Genomic DNA, 9,020 nt, shown 5'->3' with positions numbered 1-9,020 from the left:
ATTAACACTGTGTCAAATGCATTTTTTTTTTTTTTCCCTGAGAAATATTCTTAATCTTTTCTTGTAGATAAAGAGAAGCCTTTTCTCCATTACTTGGAAATACTCATATGCACTATTGCATCTGGTTAACACTGTCCCAAGAGCAGCAACTGTATTTGCATGATCAGTGCTGGGAGGTGATGGTAATGATGGTGGTCTTAGTTAATGTTTGGATTACACATAAACATAATCAGTAAAAACAAAAACACTGCAAAAATTTTTCCAATCCATGTAAGAGTGTAAGGAATAGAGGCCATATGAGTGAACACTCTAAAAATGGCCTTATTCCAATTTTATTTTTGCAGTACTTCATAAATTTGAATCACGATGGTTAATTTGTTACCTGTGCAGTCACAAATGAGACAAGATTAAAAAAATATAGTTTTGGAAAAAAAATCAGTATTTTCCTATATCATTTATTCAAATATGACAGATCATACCCCGATTCCTTGCAAAAATTCACAAATCACTATTATTGCTCTTACAGTAATAAATCCCAAGAAAATGGCACTGGGAAAAAAAGAAAGAAAGAAAAAAGAAAAAGAGGCTTCGTTATAGCAAGAACAAGGGATAATAAAATTTCCCCTTGTACATCTGTTATTGTATTTTACCTTTAATCATGTCTCATATTATTCCTCTTCCTGGCTTCTCTCAAATTCAGAAAGACAAATCACCAGAGACCTAAATCGGAGGCCCTCTAATAGATTTTTCTTGTGCTGCTGTGAAAATATAGAGTTCAGCCATTTAAGAAAAATAACATGTTAATCTATTTTGCTGGCAAGTCCAACTACAGACCTAAACTTATGTTAGTGTTGAATATGTCACTCAGAATCTACATAGCTGATCTATTAATGTAATATACTGCCAGTTCAGGAGAGAAACATGGTAACTGACTCAGACACCAATCTGTATAGCATATAAATGCAAATGTTTTGCTCTTCCATCTTATACCAGCTCTAGTTGTTTTGCGATTTCATAAATGTAAGAAGATTCTTCTTATGGCTTAATCCTCTCTTGGACTTCGCTTCATTGACCTTTTCTATAAATTGATCATCTTTCACAGTAGTATGGCATTAATTATTATACCCCTTTCTGCCCTCTACATCCAGAAAACAAAACAGTATAGAAGCACTAATTACAGCTTTCTAATTAAGACTGAACTGAGGATTTAGCCTCATTGTTATGTATAAAAAAACCCAGCATGTGTGTTGCTGAGTGCTGAACTTTCTGATCATTTCTATGTAAATCCATTAATTTAGGAGTAAAATAATTAGAAATATTGCTTTTAAGACATTTAACACCTGCTGTACTTCTCCTCTTATCACAGTATCACAGGAGAGATTCTTCAGCATTTCCCTCTTATTAAGTCTCTCTGAAATCATATATAAACTCTTAAAAATCAAATATCTTTTGTCTCTCTCTTCTGTTCCACTTTCATTGTTGGCTTATTTTATCCAGTCAGCTGCACAATAAATGTCTTTACCACTGCTGCTGATATCACAGTGACATTCTTTCCCTCTTTCGAAGACCAGGGAGTGCTGTCTTCCCTGAAGGCCACTGAGCATCACCACTCTGGGGAATGACAGAAGACGGAAGGTTTTGGCAATCAAATTTGGGAAGCAGTTTCTCCAAGAGGTCAGTGCCGCCTGAGCTCTGCCTACAAAAGACACTTTATCCCATTATGAACAAAGGGCATTACTTACTGGAGGTAAGAAGAAGCAATATCTGACCACCAATGAAGACTGCTTAGATTCAGAAACTTGCTACACCTGAAACACACAACGGGAGGGCCGGAGCAGAGCATGAGGACCTATGGTCACTTCTGGGGAGTGCTACAAGAAGGGGATGGCAAGAAAACAGTGAAGCAATATACATCACAGAAGTATCATATCTTCATCTCCTTTAAGTCTTCAGATAGCAGCTTAAAGCACATCTGACCAAGGCACATTGGTCAGCAGGACAGGAACCTTCTCAGCAACTCAGTCACACTGTGCACAGAGATGGTGACCTGATCTGGGATGGGGACAGTGACTAGGGCTTGCTGCAAACCTAGGACCTCTGAGGACATGCTGGCTCCAGGTCTGGTGCAGGTGTTTCAGGGCCAGGGCACAGTTTTCCACCTCTTCAAGAGTGTAAAAGATTCTTCATCATATGGATGATTTTGCTCACCATGTACTTGAGCTGGTCTGATAAACCTCTACAGAGGTGAGAGCTGTATGAAAGCAGATGGTCAGTAGTTATCTGGGTGAGGAAAAAGCAAATAACCAAGGAAAGTTTTGAAGAAGAATCTCAAGGTATTTACTGCTATTGACAAAGACCTACTGGGAAGCTATATCTGCCAATCAAACTAATTGGATATAGCAGCAAATGATGTATTGAAGATGTATGAAAATAACCATCAATGTGACTGAAAAAAATGAAATGCCACAGAAATTTACAATAGCAATCTTATCTAGTGTATCAGCCTTCTGTCTGCCTAACCTGTGACAGAGAGCATCAATTATAAATTTTGGGCTCTACTGACAAGATGGAAATATCAACCACACGTAGTCTGCAGGTCCTATTTTGAATAAATGTAACTCCTGACGTAATTTTGGGTAAAAGCTGCAAAATTGTATATGTCAGAATTAGATTTGTAGCCGTTGCTTGTTCATGTCACAGAAAGTATATCACATGTAATTACATTAAAGTACTGCGTCAATGCTTCTTTTCTCAGTGGCTCAGAATTTTCTGTGTTTTCCTTTTACTGTTTTACCATATGACTGCATATTTGAATGTGTTCGGAGAAAAGGAATATGTTAGTATAACTATGAAACTAATTTTATTTTTTAAATGGTAATTATCAATTTTAATGTGGCAACCATTGCACTTTTTTTACACTGAGTTTCTTGTAGGGATTCATTAGAGCAACTCTAATCATTATGCTCCCTTTAATCAGAAAATGGAAATGAGAGATAACCTTGTCTCTCTTAGAGAAAAATTGTAGCTCAATGATTGTTGAAGTGTTAGTCTGAAACAAGTCGTTTGGTTAATTCTCTGTATACAAGCCAGTAGGCCTTATTTCTATGATCTGTGATTTCTCAGTAATAATTCTAGATCAGTACAGATTCTAACTCATTCTTACTGAGCTTCCAGCTCAATATTATTTTCAGTGTGCCTTATGTATTATGACTAATCTAGCTTTTAGTTCCTATTTTTCTCATCAGCATTGATTGATTTTTGACAACACAGGAAGAATTTTTAGAGTTTCACTTAAATAACTCTTTATAACTAAAAGTTCAAGCAAGTATTTCAGGAATATATTTGCTAGAAAAATTCCCAAGTCCCAATTCTTATTATATTAGTTTTATTTCTTTCTGTATTTGTTTATTTTTTTCAGTGTCTTTTCAAGTGCAGAAGAAACTTCCCAAATGAGTAGAGGTACGGTGAGCTGTTCAATGAACTGTCATTAAACAAATCATTTCTGAACAAAAACGTTTCTTGCTGGAGAAGACTTAAAATTGACTTTCATGTTTTTGCTTAGAACTTAACAGGTTTGTTTTCACTGAATTTAATAATTTTACAGAGGTTACATGCCAGTTCACCAATCAAAGTTGCAGGTGTTCTTATTATTTTTTAAAAATATTTTCCTTAGCAATATGTTCAAGAAACTATTATTTTATATATGTATCTTATATGTAACATGTTTCTTCATGGAAATGCAGTCACATATACTATCATGTAGTCTAAGCCAATAAATTCTGTATGAATACTATACGATATATATATACTATGCATGTTGTGTGCATATGTTTATATGCTGTAATAGACACATTCATGTATAATATATTTTATAGCTTATTTATATTATATACAGTATACACATACTGGTGTGTGATTGCTCCAAAAGTGATGCCTCCTACTTATTTCCATGGAAATGACAACAGCTACAAAGAGCACAGTAGTACTATCTAATAGAGTAACTTCTCAGTTACAAAACACTATTTTTCAGCATAGTCACCACCATTAACTATGCTCCAGTTCCCACTCTCCAATTTGGAATTTTATGTATGGCTTTGCACTCTTAAAGCAACAGCACCATAGATGATATGTACTAATTTTGACTAGGATAGTTTTCTATGTGATAGCTTGTATGGTGCCACGATTTTGATTTGTAATGAAAATAGTGTACTGGTATACACCAATGTTTTAGTTGCTGCTGAGCAATGCTTGCATGGAGCCAAGGGCTTTTTTTGCTTTTCATGCTTCGCAGCCAGTGGGGAGGCTAAAGGTACACAAGAAGCTAGGAGGGGCCAAAACCAGGATGGCTGACCCAAAGAGATCAAAATTTTATTTGATACCATATGACTATCAGCTCAGCAATTGAAACAGAAGGGAAAGAAGGGGCATTTAGTATGGCATTTGTTTTTTGCTATGACATTTGTTTTCCCAAGAAAACATTTATTGGGAAGTGGTTACAGCAGCAAGCCTGCTGGAGTTCAAGAAAAATTTGCACCATGCTCTGAGTGTAGTTTGATTTCTTAGTACTTCTGTATGGAAGCAAGAAATGGGCTTTATGTTTCTTATGGGTCTATTTCATCTCAAGATGTTCTGTTTATGTTCCTGATTATGTGTGATGAAGCCTTGCTTTCCTGGAAATCACCGAACAACTTTCTACTGATGGGAGGTAGTGAATCAATTATTGTGCACGCAGCTTTTGCTTTCTCTGTTAAACCATATTTTTCTCAGCCCACATTTTCTTACTTTTACCTCTCAGATTCTCTCCTCTTTCAAGCTGGGAAGGGAAGGAGCATGAGTGAGCTGCTATGCGGTGCTTAGGTGCCTACCAGTGTTAAACCACAACAACATAACATTGTGCAGGTGGTAATATATTTACTGATTAAAATATGTACATAGTATTTGAATGTCAAGATCTATATAGTCGTTGCTGATCATATCACTAACTGACAGCACATGAAATGCTATGAGGAAGAGAAAAAATAGTAAAGACCATAAGGGTGCTGTATCAACCGTAATGACACTCTAATGGCACTTGAATGGTGAGCTGTGATTGCCTGTGTCAGACCCACAGCTCAGTTAATGGATATGAAAACTGAAATATCAGAAGTGAATGCTTCAAGAAGATAATTCCAGACCATGGGCTACGTTGTCACCAAAATTACTGCCAGGTCAGCTGCTGCTGTGTAAGGTGTCAGGATAGTCAAATGTCAAAGGCAGACATAAATGAGCAGCTATTCTTGCAGTTGTCTCTGCTCTTTTGCTTCTCCACGTGCTCTGAAAGAATTTAAGAACATGTTCTACTCAACTTGGAATGAGTTCATCTAAATTTTTCTTGTCATGCATCAGACAATTTTTCCTTTTCATGAACGGTCAGATTTTGGAACTGCAATGAGATCAGAAAGAGAGATAGTAAACCACAGGCAAATGTGCTTTATATTTAGTGAGATGGATGGTCTCAATTACCATATCTTGTTTCTTGTTCAGTATATTTTCTACTTACCCTGTTAGACGCCTCGTATGTTTCTAGAGAGAAAATTTGAAAATTTTTATTTTTATTTTTTAAACCTTTATTTCAATAATGATCTTTAAAAGATTTTTTATTGGAAGAAAACCAATATGGTTCAAAAGCATTTTCCAAGGCAAGAACTGAAAAAAATATCAGTGAAGCAATTGATATGCTACTGTTACTGAAGTTTTAAGCATGGGTTCAGATTCTCCTTATTCAGTGGTCATACTACTTAAGACTTTGGCTAACATCTTGATGTAGCACAGTCTGATCATGTGAGAAAGTTTTGTTGTTTTCTTTTTTCTCTCTAGGCAGTCTGAAGTTTTTCATGGATTTGGAAACTAATTGAACAGTAACTTCACAACTAGTTTCAGGAAAGGAATTTCCAAGCTACATCTATCTGTAAGTGTCTGTATTTTATATAACATTGTCATTGCCAAAGAATTTTGACTAAGTCTAGCACACAACAAATTATGTTAGAACTATACTTATTCATATTAGTTTGTATGTCTTCAATTTCTGGATATGGCAAGGCTCTACTCCAATGAGAACTGAAGCTGATTTTGATTTTCAAGTACTCTGTGGTATCTTGGTTCTTCTAGTTATAACCTATTCATCATTGGCTGATTTAGGGAAAAAAAGAATGAATAACAAACAAACAAAAAAAACCTGAAATATTTTATATATTCATTTAAATATGTAAATTTTAAAAGATGTATAATTTTCTAATAGTAAGAAATATAATAATACTTCATTAGGTGATCTAGCTAGTTTATTATCAGAAAAAGAATTGTGCAATAGCCATTAAAGTCCTGTTTTAAGCAAATTGATTAAAATATTTGCAGTGTTCCTTCAGGAATCTTCATGCCTAATTTTTCAAGTCTTGAAATCTCTTTTATTATTTACATCAACAGGAGTTGAATGCTGTGGTATTTCCCAGTGTTCCTCATAGCTGCAGAAATGAAAATAACACCTCTTATACAATTTGCTTTGAAAATGAATGCACAAACTGAAATCAGAATTAAAGGAAAATACCAAACACAATGAGACTGATGAACATGGAAAAGGGAGAAATGAAAGAGGCAGTGAAAAGAAACAGTAAGTCATGTAAAGGAAGCTGTAAAAAGTCTCCTACAATTTAGATTAGGACAGTTCAGGAATTCTCCTATTCTTATTTGAGTTTCTGTGAATTTTACTGTCCCTTGCAGATAGATATGGGTATCTTCCTGAGATACAGTCCTTCAGGTAAAAAAATTAAGGAAATGGATATTCTGAGGCTTTTCCTTCTTTTTTTTTTTTTTTTTTTTTTTTTTGTTAATTAGTTATTAAGTTATGGTTCTGTCCTTCTCCACATTTGTGGTAACATGTTTTACATAACCCATCTTCATTTTGATTTAATTTAACAGAATAATTTGGAAGGACCAGAGCTCCAACCTGAGCTCTGCTCTATTATAGTTTAGTAGTATTCAATATTTCATAGCTTTTGCTTTTCAGAAGTTTTCTTCAGAGGATGAAGATGAGAGCTCAGGGAATCAAATAGAATATAGAAGCTCAGCTTTAAGCCAGTCAGAAAAATCCACTAACTATACTCACTGTAGTAATTATTTCTGAACATTGGAGGAATATTCATTATATGAATAAAATAATAACAAGAGGAAAAATCTGAGAAAATACTCATTATTACTGCTCTTATTACACAGTTAAACACAGAAGGTTTGGCTGGTTATGTGCAATTCAGAATCTGGAAAATACACTCTGAAGCCAAGTTAACTGTTTCTCAATTCTAAGCATTTTATTGATAATCAAATATGATATAGCTATCTGAACTCATTCTCTGAACTGAGAATATGAGGATTCTTTCAGGATCTGATAATTTTTTGCTTGTGACACCTGAAACCTGACTTTCCAGCAGATCTAGCAAATTTCAACTTTTCATCTCACTATTAGAGATATTTTTTTATGGCACTATGGAGTTACATGGTGAAGTAAGTTCTTCTCTATTTTACGCATACATGAAATGAGAAAGCTGCAACTTCTAGTCAATTAATGTTGGATGTAGCAGTGATACTTTAAAAAATTAGTTTAGCAGTTGCAAACAGTCACTTGAAAAACAGCATTTATGTGTCACAGTGTAGAAAGCTGTTGAGGCAACTGATCAGGACAGTGAAAAAATTACCTGTATTTAATCATAAAACATCAAATCCATACTCCAGTTTTGACTGATTGATATATTCTTTCCATAGACATCACACTGTAAATTCACTCGGTAATTCTAGATCTGACACTTTTTCATTACATAGTTGATCTTCAACTGTGTGTTTTGTAATTGCTCAGCCTTGAAAATGGAAGACACTGTGAGAGAGCAAATAAAAATAATCTAGGAAATTAAGGTTGCCTTGTGTGGCTTTATAATACACATAATAGAGAATTTCTATCTTCCAGATAGTCAACTAGACAGCTGACATTTCATTTAGAGGGAAAATTCCCAAAATACTACATTTGAAACATCATCTAAGGAAATTTGTGTGCCCCTGGTGGCGCAGTGGTATAAAGTGCTGCTTGCGGCACCGAAGGGCCCGGGTTCGAATCCCCCTTGTGGCGCAGGGGGTAGAAGTGCCGCTTCGCTACACAGAGGGCTTGAAACCCGGGAGTTGGACTCGATGATCTCTAAGGTCCCTTCCAACTCGCATGATACTATGATACTATGATGAAATTAGAAATTGGAAGTAGTTAAATGTACAATGGTTAACCAAATCTAAATATGACTCTTAGAGAGTCTGGAGTATATATTTCAGAAGAAGACCATATGGTAAGACTGGTGAAGGGCATTAGTTTCATGAACTTGCAGTCCTTTTGTGCTTCTTTCTGAGGTGAATTTGTACCCAAAACCTTGATCTGAATTTTCTTTCAAATTTAAGGTCACTGGCTGATAAAAGAGAATATTTTCCAGTTATAAAAACATCTAATATATGTTTTCCATATGTAGAAACCACATGATCTGTAATAGTTCTTGAGAATGAATGGATATCATATACCAAAGGATTATGCTTTATTATTTCTGTAAGTATTCTTTTTATTATCATAAATCATCCTTACCTATTTTCCTCAGAAAGTAAGTGAAATAAAATGAATATTAAGCCTCTTCAGTTACTAATGACAATAATATATTCAAATCAGGATCTCCATAAACACCACTGTCCAACTTAGAGATGCTGAAAATAATAATTTCTCCTGGGATATTTCTGAGTTGAAAGGAAAAAGTAATGGAGTTTGAAAAGAAGTGTCATAACACACTGGTAACTGTTATGAAGGATGCATCTTTCCAACAATAGTGCCTGGAGACTATACTTTATATACTCAAGCAGTAGCAGCTGCATGGATCAATGCAATATGGTGTTGCCTGAGAGCACCCAGTGTATCCATAAGAATCTAAAGAAACATTTGCAACCCTTTGGTTTGGAGTTTCTTGACATCT

The sequence above is a fragment of the Excalfactoria chinensis genome, chromosome 1 (genome assembly GCF_039878825.1).
Source record: "Excalfactoria chinensis isolate bCotChi1 chromosome 1, bCotChi1.hap2, whole genome shotgun sequence".
NCBI lineage: Eukaryota > Metazoa > Chordata > Aves > Galliformes > Phasianidae > Excalfactoria > Excalfactoria chinensis.
Note: the sequence above shows the minus strand (reverse complement) of the source record.